This window comes from Schistocerca cancellata, chromosome 1 (genome assembly GCF_023864275.1).
Source record: "Schistocerca cancellata isolate TAMUIC-IGC-003103 chromosome 1, iqSchCanc2.1, whole genome shotgun sequence".
Taxonomy (NCBI): Eukaryota; Metazoa; Arthropoda; class Insecta; order Orthoptera; family Acrididae; genus Schistocerca; species Schistocerca cancellata.
In genome coordinates this window covers 456,864,207-456,878,074 of record NC_064626.1, presented here as the reverse complement: position 1 = coordinate 456,878,074, position 13,868 = coordinate 456,864,207, and the positions used below count along the sequence as shown (strand labels likewise).

The window sequence follows — 13,868 nt, the reverse complement described above, 5'->3', positions numbered from 1 at the left end:
CATACAGAATCGACTTATTGTGCTTAGTGTAATGTGCAGTCTAGCGTAGCCTTGTTATTGTGTCTTTTATGCTTCACTGGATACAGACGACGTTACTGTACCCACTGTTATTTTCTATTGGCTTTATTTGTGTCAGCCAACGGTCTTGCCGCAGTGATAACACTGGTTCCCGTCAGATCACAGAAGTTAAGAGCAGTCGGGCTGGGTGGCACTCGGGCGTGTGACCATCAAAATGTTCAGATGTGTGTGAAATCTTATGGGACTTAACTGCTAAGATCATCAGTCCCTAAGGTTACACAATACTTAACCTAAATTATCCTAAGGACAAACACACACACCCATGCCCGAGGGAGGACTCGAACCTCCGCCGGGACCAGCCGCACAGGTGTGACCATCCGGTCACCCGAGTGCTGTTGGCAAGCGGGGTGCACTCAGCCCTTGTGAGGCAAACTGAGGAGCTACTTGTTTGAGAAGTAGCGGCTCCGGTCTCTTAAAACTGACACACGGTCGGGAGAGCGGTGTGCCCCTCCACATCCGCATAGTGACGCCTGTGGGCTGAGGGTGACTCGGCGGCCGGTCGATACCGTTGGGCCTTCATGGCGTGTTCGGATGCAGCTTTTTTTAGTTTTTATTTGTGTCATGGGCGAAACAAATTTGTCGTTTATGTCTGCAAGTAGTTCATGTTATGTCTTAACGTTTAAATAAAGCTTACAGTAACAGAAAGAAATACACAAGTTACTGCGTTGTGGACGTGCAAATCGGATACAATTTGAGGCTTTAACTGAGAGAGAAAAAGTTGTTTGGCTCTAGCTCGACTTGAACATTGGCGAGTCCCGTGACATTTCTTCGTCTCACTGAGATACTGCGACAGCTTCGGCACCGCGCAGATTTCATGCTACCTGTTCTTGGTGACAAGGCACGCACCGTTGTCAGGGCTTCTTTTCTTTCTTTTTAAATCGATTTTGTTTTACTCCTTTTGGCGAGACTATGTTTTGCTAGATACACATGTATCTTCAATTGGGATGAAGTACTGCATGCCGATCGCCAAGTGAGGGATTTTTCCTTCACCCTGTTTAATTGATTATCGCTAAGCCATAGGCTTTGTCTGGCGACAGACACTTAGTGCTACCCTTGCGAAGCTGAGGCAAGTTGCTAGTTTATTATAAGTTTCGCAAACGCAGTTAAAGGGAGTGACGGAAGAAAGTGCTAACCCACAACCACGAATTTTGAGAGACTGCTTGTTAAAAGATTGGCTAAAGACCAAATCATGAATATAATAACACAAAACAATTTAGCCTATATACCAGACAGAAATGTTTCGTTGTTAGTATGGAAATATCGGGATGTGGTACATTTGAAAACCCATTAGATTCAAAACCATATTCAAATGATCAAGCATCACTCAATAACAAACGCAGAAGTTAGACATTATAGTCAAAAAATGTAACTGCTTCACAGTACTTCGATGAGAAATGTGGGTTTATAATTAACAAAAGTTACCCACATACGGAATACATTGCAGTTGAACAAAGAAGTAAAATAAGTAAAAAATATGTGAGCCTATGTGAGTCATCAGATTCGTCTCATACAACATTTCGTTATGAAAAAAATATCGTAAAACAAGGAAATGAATAAAGTGCTCTTCAAACATTACCAGTACGTAACATTTGGAATATTACATGACTGTTCTTTTTTCCGAAACTGTCCTGTAATTGATAGAGAACCAGAATTAGAAAGACTACTCAAATCAGAATAACTGATTCCAACCAATAAACGAAATGTGCATCACTACCAATGATTGTCAGTACATAAACATCATGGATTAAAGTTTCATATAAAATTGCCAAACAGCGATGTCGTCGGTCCAATGAATGAGTCTAAATGTGCAAACACCAATCTCAACGTCTTTTACTGGAAGGAGGGAAAAATACAATAACACCGTACTACATACATGTAAAAGATATTTAGAGGAAACATGTATATAATCGAAAGACTCACAAAACCTAGAAGTCTTCAGAACAACTGTACTAATGTTTGAGACTTTCCAAGACAAGCAACGAACTACCGCTGCCAAATGGTCAGATAGGCGCCGCGCTATACTCGGTACATTAATGACAAAAAACATCTGCCTTAAACGAAAACGAAAAACTGAGAATAGCTGTCGAAATGGGTGAATGCTTACCGTGGGCCTTGGAAGAGAATCGAACCCAGGTCATCCGTTTGGCATGTATGTATTCTGTTTCTGAAGAAAAGTTCTTGATTTAAGTTATTAAAGACGCTCAGTAAACACAAAGTCAATTTCCCTCGAGAATTTTCTTAGAAATGCATCGAACTGCTTTTGGAGAATGACACTTAGTTACAAACTTTTAACATAAATATAAAAAAATCAAAAATCCAAATGCCGTATGGTCTCTTTTTTAGTTTTTCGACTGAAATATCGTTGATATAAGAAAATACTTTCCTTACTATATTCCAAGACATCATTAGTGTTCAGGATTCCCACGATGGGACTAACGTAGTAATTCAAACACAGGGTTCATTTTTTTCGTCATACACACAGCTCTGCAGTGCAAAGAGCGGGTCCTGAACAAGTGACTATCATTTTTGTGTAACAAGGTGTTAATTACATGCAGTGAAATCCGCTCGAACATACAAAAGTATGGAAAGAAATGAAATATATTTTGCTCTTGCGGAATCCGTGCTTAGGTAATATTTGTTCAAACAAATTCTGCAGCACAGATGTTGCAGAAGAAGACATTTGCCAAAAATATTTATTAGGACTTGTATATGTACATCAATCTTTAAACAACAGTGATACGGACATTATCAGTTTTCTTAATTACAACCGCTACAAAAATCAATCTACATCTTTCTTTGATCACACGAAGACCCCAGGAAATACATATATTGTTTGGCATTGAAAGTTAGTACTTGAAGTCTTTTGCTACCTAGATTAGAAACTAGAAGTAATTTGTCCTTCAAGCGTAACATTAATCTGGATAAGATCCATGAAAAGAACAATTCAACTTCTTTATTTGTAGAAAGAGGAGGAAGTAATTCTTCAGGACACTGAATTATATACATTCCAACTAATATGCTGCGGCACAAAGCATGATTTTCCTTACTATTATACATATATTTACGTTTCACTTCCTGTGAGATGGAAAACTTCATGACTACTAACATCCTATGTATGTGGAACGTTTGATCGCATCATAGTACGGTGACGACCGTCTTGTTGTTGTTGTTGTTGTTGTTGTTGTCTTCAGTCCTGAGACTGGTTTGATGCAGCTCTCCATGCTACTCTATCCTGTGCAAGCTTCTTCATCTCCCAGTACCTACTGCAACCTACATCCTTCTGAATCTGCTTAGTGTATTCATCTCTTGGTCTCCCTCAACGATTTTTATCCTCCACGCTGCCCTCCAATACTAAATTGGTGATCCCTTGATGCCTCAACACATGTCCTTCCAACCGATCCCTTCTTCTAGTCAAGTTGTGCCACAAACTTCTCTTCTCCCCAATCCTATTCAATACTTCCTCATTGGTTATGTGCTCTACCCATCTAATCTTCAGCATTCTTCTGTAGCACCACATTTCAAAACCTTCTATTCTATTCTTGTCCAAACTATTTATCATCCATGTTTCACTTCCATACATGGCTACACTCCATACAAATACTTTCAGAAATGAGTTCCTGACACTTAAATCTATACTCGATGTTAATAAATTTCTCTTCTTCAGAAACGCTTTCCTGGCCATTGCCAGTCTACATTTTATACCCTCTCTACTTCGACCATCACCAGTTATTTTGCTCCCCAAATAGCAAAATTCCTTTACTACTTTAAGCGTCTCACTTCCTAATCTAACTCCCTCAGCATCACCCGACTTAATTCGACTACATTCCGTTATCCTCGTTTTGCTTTTGTTGATGTTCATCTTATACCCTCCTTTCAAGACACTATCCATTCCATTCAACTGCTCTTCCAAGTCCTTTGCTGTCTCTGACAGAATTACAATGTCATCGGCGAACCTCAAAGTTTTTATTTATTCTCCATGGATTTTAATTCCTACTCCTAATTTTTCTTTTGTTTCCTTCACTGCTTTCTCAATATACAGATTGAATAGCATCGGGGAGAGGCTACAACCCTGTCTCTCTCCCTTCCCAGCCACTGCTTCCCTTTCATGCCCCTCGACTCTTATAACTGCCATCTGGTTTCTGTACAAATTGTAAATAGCCTTTCGCTCCCTATATTTTACCCCTGCCACCTTTAGAATTCGAAAGAGAGTATTCCAATCATCATTGTCAAAAGCTTTCTCTAAGTCTACAAATGCTAGAAACGTAGGTTTTCCTTTCCTTAATCTTTCTTTTAAGATAAGTCGTAAGGTCAGTATTGCCTCACGTGTTCCAACATTTCTACGGAATCCAAACTGATCTTCCCCGAGGTCGGCTTCTACCAGTTTTTCCATTCGTCTGTAAATAATTCGCGTTAGTATTTTGCAGCTGTGACTTATTAAACTGATAGTTCGGTAATTTTCACATCTGTCAACACCTGCTTTCTTTGGGATTGGAATTATTATATTCTTCTTGAAGTCTGAGGGTATTTCGCCTGTCTCATACATCTTTCTCACCAGATGGTAGAGTTTTGTCAGGACTGGCTCTCCCAAGGCCATCAGTAGTTATAATGGAATGTTGTCTACTGAAGGGGCCTTGTTTCGACTCAGGTCTTTCAGTGCTCTATCAAACTCTTCACGCAGTATCGTATCTCCCACTTCATCTTCATCTACATCCTCTTCTATTTCCATAATATTGTCCTCAAGTACATTGCCCTTGTATAGACCGTCTATATACTCCTTCCACCTTTCTGCTTTCCCTTCTTTGCTTAGAACTGGGTTTCCCTCTGAGCTCTTGATATTCATACAAGTGGCTCTCTTTTCTCCAAAGGTCTCTTTAATTTTCCTGTAGGCTGTATCTATCTTACCCCTAGTGAGATAAGCCGCTACATCGTTACATTTGTCCCCTAGCCATGCCTGCTTAGCCATTTTGCTCTTGCTGTCGATCTCATTTTTGAGACGTTTGTATTCCTTTTTGCCTGCTTCATATACTGCATTTTTATATTTTCTCCTTTCATCAATTAAATTCAATATTTCTTCTGTTACCCAAGGATTTCTGTTAGCCCTCGTCTTTTTACCTACTTGACCTTCTGCTGCCTTCACTACTTCATCCCTCAGAGCTACCCATTCTTCTTCTACTGTATTTCTTTTCCCCATTTCTGTCAATTGTCCCCTTATGCTCTCCCTGAAACTCTCTACAACCTCTGGTTCTTTCAGTTTATCCAGGTCCCATCTCCTTAAATTCCGACCTTTTTGCAATTTCTTCAGTTTTAATCTACAGTTCATAACCAATAGATTGTGGTCAGAGTCCACATCTGCCCCTGGAAATGTCCTACAATTTAAAACCTGGTTCCTAAATCTCTGTCTTACCATTATATAATCTATCTGATACTTTTTAGTATCTCCAGGATTCTTCCATGCATACAACCTTCTTCTATGATTCTTGAACCAAGTGTTAGCTATGATTAAGTTATGCTCTGTGCAAAATTCTACCAGACGGCTTCCTCTTTCCATATTCACCTACTATGTTTCCTTCTCTCCCTTTTGCTACTGTCGAATTCCAGATACCCATGACTATTAAATTTTCGTCTCCCTACACTTCCTGATTAATTTCTTTTATCTCATCATACATTTCTTCAATTTCTTCGTCATCTGCAGAGCTAGTTGGCATACAAACTTGTACTACTGTAGTAGGCATGGGCTTCGTGTCTATCTTGGCCACTATAATACGTTTACTATGCTGTTTGTAGTAGCTTACCCGCACTCCTATTTTTTTCATTATTAAACCTACTCCTGCATTACCCCTATTTTATTTTGTATTTGTAACCCTGTATTCACCTGACCAGAAGTCTTGTTCCTCCTGCCACCGAACTTCACTAATTCCCACTATATCTAACTTTAACCTATCCATTTCCCTTTTTAAATTTTCTAACCTACCTGCCCGATTAAGGGATCTGAAATCCCACGCTCCGATCCGTAGATTGCCAGTTTTCTTTCTCCTGATAACGACGTCCTCTTGAGTAGTCCCCGTCCGGAGATCCGAATATGGGACTATTTTACCTCCGAAATATTTTACCCAAGAGGACGCCATCATCATTTAACCATACTGTAAAGCTGCATGCCCTCGGGAAAAATTACGGGTGTAGTTTCCCCTTGCTTTGAGCCGTTCGCAGTACCACAACAGCAAGGCCGTTTTGGTTAGTGTTACAAGACCAGATCAGTCAATCATCCAGACTGTTGCCCCTGCAACTACTGAAAAGGCTGCTGCCTCTCTTCAGGAACCACACGTTTGTCTGGCCTCTCAACAGATACCCCTCCTTTGTGGTTGCATCTGCGGTACGGCTATCTGTATCGTTGAGGCACGCAAGCCTCCCCACCAACGGCAAGGTCCATGGTTCATGGGACCGTCTTATATAGAGTGAATTGTAAATTTATCCTTCAGCATTATACGGTATAGATTTCATGACAATAACAGCACCAGCGGAGAACTGAGAAATGGTTTTCTCTGATGAATTCGACTTCATCTTCGATGCGGATGCTCATTGCACCATGAAGGATAGTTCAGTAACGAAGCATTAACTTATTAACAGTCGACATTCCATTGTTATTGCTTAAGACCAAGCAGTTATCCATGATATAAGAGAAGTATAGCGGCGATACGCCACTAAAGTTTCGCCTGATTGACACAGCTATTCGGCCTTCACATGAAAACTTTTTGATTGACTCTTACAAAACTGACCTAGAAAGTGTTTCACTTATCTTTAAACAGGCCCTGCCCTGAGTGCAGTTAAGTCCCATAGTGCTCACAGCCATTTGAACCATTTGAACCCTGAGTGCAGATGTTGTAAGATGGGTTGCCTATCACAAAGCGCAATAAATATTTTGCGGGGCATTTTAATTTTGGCTACCCTGTGTATATTCGCTAATGAAATTAGTCATAAATATGCATCACACTTTTAGAATACTAGCGATGGTTTAGAACACTAGCGATGACCAGGCTTACAAAGCCAGAAGAAAACGTGACCACCATTACTCATTATTAAAGCTTTCAGTGACACAGAAAGGAGTTCAATATAAATAAAAAAAAATTGTTATTATTTGCAACGAAGTTTTTTATCATTGGCCCAATAACTTAATAATTTGACAGGTAGTAAATTGAGTTTTAAATCTTAACCTAAAATCATTTGTTCTGGACTACTTCTATTCCATACGAGAATTTTTATTTAAAAGCTGACAATCAGTATAAAAAAATTAAAAATCCTAGTTTTAAGATTAGTTGCACGAGTATGACTGGAAAAATAATATGTCCATTAATGTTAAGACTAATCATGTACAAATATGCTGTGAGCTGACTCGTTCCACATCGTTTCGGAAACAAAAATCGTTCAAATGATCTGTGGAACATGTAGTTAGCTAACTTTCTCGTTTTATTCCCCGTCATTGCGGTGTCTAAACCTAATGAGTTTTGTTTTATGATGAAGTGGCAGATCTCACACCTCAGTATAGCGCTGATGTAGGGGAGAAATATCTTATGCCTACTCTTGTCTGCAAGTCGTATTTTAACTAGTTGCGTGTATCGAGACGATGTCAGGATTCGCCAAAATGTCAGAGCATCGTCTGAACGCCACACCCAAGTGTACGAGACTTTCGAACGTTAAAACAGCTTCGGCTCCTCCCCCTGTCTCGCGAAATGGCGCTCTGCGCTATACGAGCAGGTCAAGCGTCATCGAAACTCTGTACTCTTTTATTAAGCTTGCGGTTCGCGTACATAATTAAAAGTTTTTATTGCGCTGAAACGGTCGAGCAGCATGATGCGATGCTTAGGCAGGTAGAAGATATAGCGCTGGGCTCGGAGCGAGGAATGCAGCCGGTGGTCCACACCTGCGCGCCAGCCGTCGCCGCTGCATTAGGCGAGTCCCATAACGCGCTGCGCCCGAGCAGTTAGGCTGATTTACGGCCGCCAGACAAGAGATTCCCCGTCATAAGCGCCCTCAATCACCACCGCGTAATGAAAACATTGTAGAACTGCAGTCCCGGGAGGGGCGCATCAGCTGAGGGCGACGCGACTTTAATGGGTCTAGGGAGGGAAGAGTCAGCAGGGGGCGCGCCGATGCACGGCTGCGCTGGCCACTCGGCAACATCCTCTCTGCGGAGGCAGCGAGCCAACGTACTGCGAAACAGCTGCTCAGGACAACCTGCTGGGAAGGCAAGAGTAGAGTTGTGAAACTACTGTAGGCTACCATGGGTGATCGTAAGCTACGTTTCCTAGAAGCTATGGTGAGTTAACGTCGTACTCGCGTTACCTGTAAGCTAGGTGTGTTGCATACCTACCAGGCGTTAGCTCATAACGATCCCTTTCTTGATGTTCGCGACCATTTACCCGATTACCCCAAACTAAACTGTCTAGCAACTGAATGAGGATATATAAACGGTCGAATAACATACAAAACATTTTTGTTCTACATAGTTATCCAGTTACTGTCTTACACGCGTTACCAGAAATTTAGAAGTATGGCATACCCACCAGGTGTAAGCTAATAACGATCGCTTTCTTGATGTATGCCATCAGTTACTAGATTACCCTAAAAACAGGAAGCAGTAAGCCACTAGGACCTGATTGAGAATATATATAAACGGTTGCATAATCTACAGAACATTTTTGTTCTACATAATTATCCACCTGTCTGTAACTTAAAAATAAACAGCATTTGTAGCAAAATTGAACTTGTGAATCTTTAATTTAGCTTTTATCTGAAAACGTGGAGCAGAGGGATGTCATAGCATAAAAAAGAAAACAATATAATGAAAGGTGGCTACACTGAGCCACAGCGCCAGAGATCGCGCCAGAGAGTTTTGTTCCGCCGCCTCCACTGGCAGTGATTATTGAGAAGTTGCAGAGTGCAGTGCTTGCTGAGATGTCGTGGTGAAGAGTTCTTGTCGAGAGGTCGTGGTGGAGAGTGCTTGTGGAGATGTTGTAATAATGAGTGCTTGTTCCATGTTTTATGCAGTTGTTTGATGTGCTACACAGCAGATGTTGTTCCAATGGAGATATTGTAATGATTAGAGTGCTTTTCATCAATATATATGAAGGTAACAAACTCGCTTTTTTTTCATTATTTCAATGTCTTGAATAATGCGTCATTACAGGTTCAGTCAACAAAGCATCTGGCTTGTGTTCTTGTATTAGAGTGTAATTCTGGTTTTCTTGCGCAATTATAGTATTTCTATTTTTTAATTACTTCAGTATAAATGATATTTAAGATTTCTTGTCTTGTTGAAGAAGAACCGTGCCAGATGTGTACATTGAATCACACTCCCACACACAGAACAATTACACTTGTGTTTTGGTTTCGTAGGTTTTATAGTTGCTGGGGACTTAATTAATTAATTGTGTTAACGAAAATTTTCTTTCATTCTTTGTTGTTGTTCTAAGCAGTCAGATTGCGTACAAATACTAGTCAGGGCCAACCGGTTACGAGACTTCGTAACCGGACAGACAGTAAAAATTTTTTCATAAAAATTTAATTAAGCCCCCATGCAATAAATTTATCATACAGCGCTAGAAAACGAAATTTCCTCAACCAAAAGGAAAAATAATTAAACGCAAAACCAACAAGAAACTCTTGCCTTTGATCATGATGATGAACGATCTGTTGAGTACAAAATAACAATAATAGTTACACAGATTTTTTAATGGTTGTGCTTGTAAACTATCTTTGCATCAAAAGTAATTGTTTCGGTTACAAAAACGGGCAGTAATTACGCGCTCAACTAATTTTTATTACTTATGAAGTGCAATTTATATTCTGTAAGGGTATAAAATACACAATTGACGAAAAGTGAATGATGTGCTACTCTAATTATGTACAAAGCAACCAAAAATGAAAGCTTACATATTCACTTATGTTTATTTCCACCTCGTCCAATGCTACCAATAATAATGGTAATTCTACCATTTACTGCGTCATTTACGTAGTGTACAAAAGTACCGAAACGTAGTTTTGGTAGAGCAAAAACTATAGTCAAGAGTAGACTAGCAACGAACACGTAACTATGCAGTTTAACTTCCTCTGTTGCTCGTGAAATGAAGGCTTTCTCGACCGGTTGTCTTAGCTGCTGGTGAACTGTGGTGAACTGGCAAGACTGTGTCGTTGTGGTCTAAGCATTTTTTTTTTTATCCTGACTTTCGTCCAGAGCTGTGACGGACATATCCATAGTCTGCTGAGTCTTTCTGACTGCCGGAGAGCGACATAAATACTTTGAGAAAGGAGACACGACAGATGACAGTTCGATAGTTAAGTTTTATCTCCGACAATGATTATCTCAGCCGATCACATGTTAACCTATAACACGACCCCTTTTTTGCGGAATTTATGTCACTATCCGACATCTGATTTGTCACTCGCAAAGACGAAGTGGAACCAGCAGCACCTCCGAAGACATCTAACGCAGTTCTGGACGAATCGTGACGAATAAAAATTTCTCGTTGTTGTTGTTCTTGTTGTGCTCTTCAGTCCGAAAGCTGGTTTGATTGATCTCTTCACCTTAGACTCTCTTTCTACTGCTAGGTACACCCATCTACATCTGCTTATGTACACAAGACGTGGTACTCCCCTCTAATTTTTACCCCTGACATTTACTTCTATTACCAAATTGACAATTCCTTGATGCATGTAAATTGATCTCTTTTTTTAATCGTCTTTTACAAAAATTTAATTTTTCCCCAGTTCGATTCAGTACCTAAGGTGAAGACTGTGAGGTCAGCCAATCACACGCTGACCGACCTTCCTCCAGGATGACAACGCGATAGCTGTGGCCCGTTAGGTGAGAAGACGTAAGCGCCGCGCCCGACTGGTGTCACCCACTTCGATAGTAGCTTCACCGTTAGCCATTTCGTTATCTGACGCATCGTAGCCTCTTCATTAGCAATCTCTACGTAGCTCAGAGATCAACAGTCACTGCAGTTCAGTTGACAGACTGTTGTTAGTAGCGGTCGCTAGGACCAGAAGTATTACTTGTGTTCGTCTATTCTGAAGAAGATTGATTATTTCTTGTGTCACTCTCTGCTTGCCACACAGCAGGAGAGTTTCTGTGAAGTTTGGAAGGTGGGAGACGAGGTACTGGCGGAATTAAAAGCTCTGAGGACGGGGCATGAGTCGTGCTTGGGTAGCTCAGTTGGTAGAGCACTTGCCCGCGAAAGGCAAAAATCCAGAATTCGAGTCTCGGTCCGGTGAACAGGTGCCCTGTTGTCGTCTTGGCACACAGCATCAACGCAGGGAACAAATATTGTACATGGGATGGACTAGATCATCGAAGGTGGTCACAGAATACTTGTCAGTAATGGAATATGGCTGCTCAAATCATCAACCAAATCCTTCCTTGTTTCACTCTTGTGACGTAACCTCGGCCAGAAGTTGGAAACAGTGTGAAACGTGACTCATCCGACCAAACGACTTTATTCCATTGCTCCATAGTCCTGATTTTATGGCTCTGGCATCACGTTTTCCTATTGCGGCCATTTGTATCACTGATTTGGAATCCCAGCTCCCCTCGGTAATTCCCTACTCATGAGACTCCCTTCGTGTTGTTTTGACAGGGTTCGCGAGTGCAGCATTCAGTTCCGCAGTAATTTTTGAAAATGTCAACCTCGTATTCTCCTTTACATTATTCTTCAGTGACTGGCCCGCCACAATCACTCGAAACACACTTTCGTTCGCGTTGTGACTCAGCGGATGATGTTCCTCCGCTTTCCCTGTAAGAGGTATAAGTTTTTGATTCGGTGTCTCTTGAAACACCATACACATGGCTACCTAGGTTACGGAAGCACACGCCATACTATCACTAACAATTTGCCCACGTTCGAATTCACTTGGTTCCGACATAATGCACTCCCACCTATACAGAACACTTTTCTGACCACGACTGAGGCTTGAAACGTATTGAGGACACTGCAGAGGTGCCATTCGTGGTCAAATATAAGAGCGACATGAAGGCGTGGCTAGCTTCTGAATTTATGTCCAAGCATGCGTATTTCGCGGTTTTTCCATATTTATGTCCAATCCCTGTACATCACATCACTCCTGGCTGCGACATAACATTCTCCGTCTAGTTTTGTGAATCGTTTTGGTTGCATTTTTCTCGTCAAGAATTCTGTATCATCATTTAGTCGCTCATCCCCAATTTTAAATCTGCTAACGTCTCATTTTCTTTTCTCTTGAAAGAATGGTGAGGATAAGAAGCAGATACTATTAGCTTCCCCTTGGCTGTTAAGAAGCTGCGCGGATGCAAACAGTTTTTGTAAAATATTTGCGGAAATAAATGGCGAGTCTCAGAAACTGTTGGTCTAAAACTTCCCCTATTTAATCATTTTCCTTATCTGTTGAAGAAGGAAAAAGCAAACAGACGTAAAGAAGCGAAAAGATTTCTTCCAGCTGTCTCAATCGTAGTATACTGAAGAGCCAAAGAAACTGGTGGTGGTGGTGGTTCGTGTTTAACGTCCCGTCGACAACGGGGTCATTAGAGACGGAGCGCAAGTTCGGGTTAGGGAAGGATTGGGAAGGAAATCGGCCGTGCCCTTTCAAAGGAACCATCCCGGCATTTGCCTGAAACGATTTAGGGAAATCACGGAAAACCTAAATCAGGATGGCCGGAGACGGGATTGAACCGTCGTCCTCCCGAATGCGAGTCCAGTGCGCTAACCACTGCGCCACCTCGCTCGGCAAAGAAACTGTACATCTGCGTAATATCCGCGCAAAAGTGCCGCAACAGACGTGGCATGGATTCTGTTAATGTCTGGAGAAGGGCTGGAGGGAACTGGCACCTGAATCCTGCAGGACTGGCCATGAATCCGTAAAAGTACGATGGGATGTTATCTCTTCTTAACAGCATGCTGCAGGGCATCACAGAAATGCTCAATAATGTTCATGACTGGGGAGTTTGGTGGCCTTCGGAAGTGTTCCTGGAGTCACTTTGTAGCAATTCTGGACGTGTGGGATGTCACACAGTCCTGCTGGAATTTCCCAACCCGTCGGAATACGCAATGGACATGAACGGGTGTAGGCGATCAAACAGGATGCTTACGTATGTGTCACCTGTCAGAGTCGTATCTAGACGTATCAGGGGTCCCATATCACACGCCAGCTGCTCACGCCCCACACAATTACAGAGCCTGTATCAGCTTGAACAGTCCCCTGCTGACGTGCAGCGTCCATGTGTTCATGAAGTTGTCTCCATACCCGTGCAAGACCATCCGCTCGATACAATTTGAAACGAGACTCGTCCAACCAGGCAACATGTTTCCAGTCATCAACAGTCCATCGTCGGAGTTGAAAGGCCCGGGCGAGGCGTAAACCGGGCGAGGCGTAAAGCTTTGTGTCCTGCAGTCATCATAGGTACACGAGTGGGCCTTGGGATACGAAAGCCGATACGGAATATGTTTCGTTGAATGGTTCGCACGCTGACACTTGTTGATGGCGCAGCTTTGAAATCTGCAGCAATTTGCGGAAGGGTAGCACTTCTCGTCTCTCTTCAGTTGTCTTTGATCCAGTTCTTGCAAGATCTTGTTCCGTCCGCAGCAATGTCAGAGATTTAATGTTTTACAGGATTCCTGATATTGACGGTGCACTCGTGAAATGGTCGTACGGGATAATCTCCACTTCGTCGCTACCTAGGAGATGCTGCGTCCCATCGCTCGTGCGCCGACTGTAACACCACGTTCAAATTCATTTAAATCTTGATAATCTACCCTTGTAGCAGG

At 41.9% G+C, this 13,868-nt stretch overlaps 1 protein-coding gene and 1 non-coding gene across 2 annotated transcripts in view; both read right to left on the bottom strand.

The window, feature by feature from the left end:
* LOC126182661 (midnolin homolog) overlaps positions 1–13,868 on the bottom strand; it is a 780,673-nt gene that overhangs the window by 555,909 nt on the left and 210,896 nt on the right. The window lies entirely within an intron of this gene.
* Trnaa-cgc (transfer RNA alanine (anticodon CGC)) lies at positions 12,756–12,828 on the bottom strand. Its single transcript has one exon. It is a non-coding gene; the product is annotated as a tRNA-Ala (tRNA).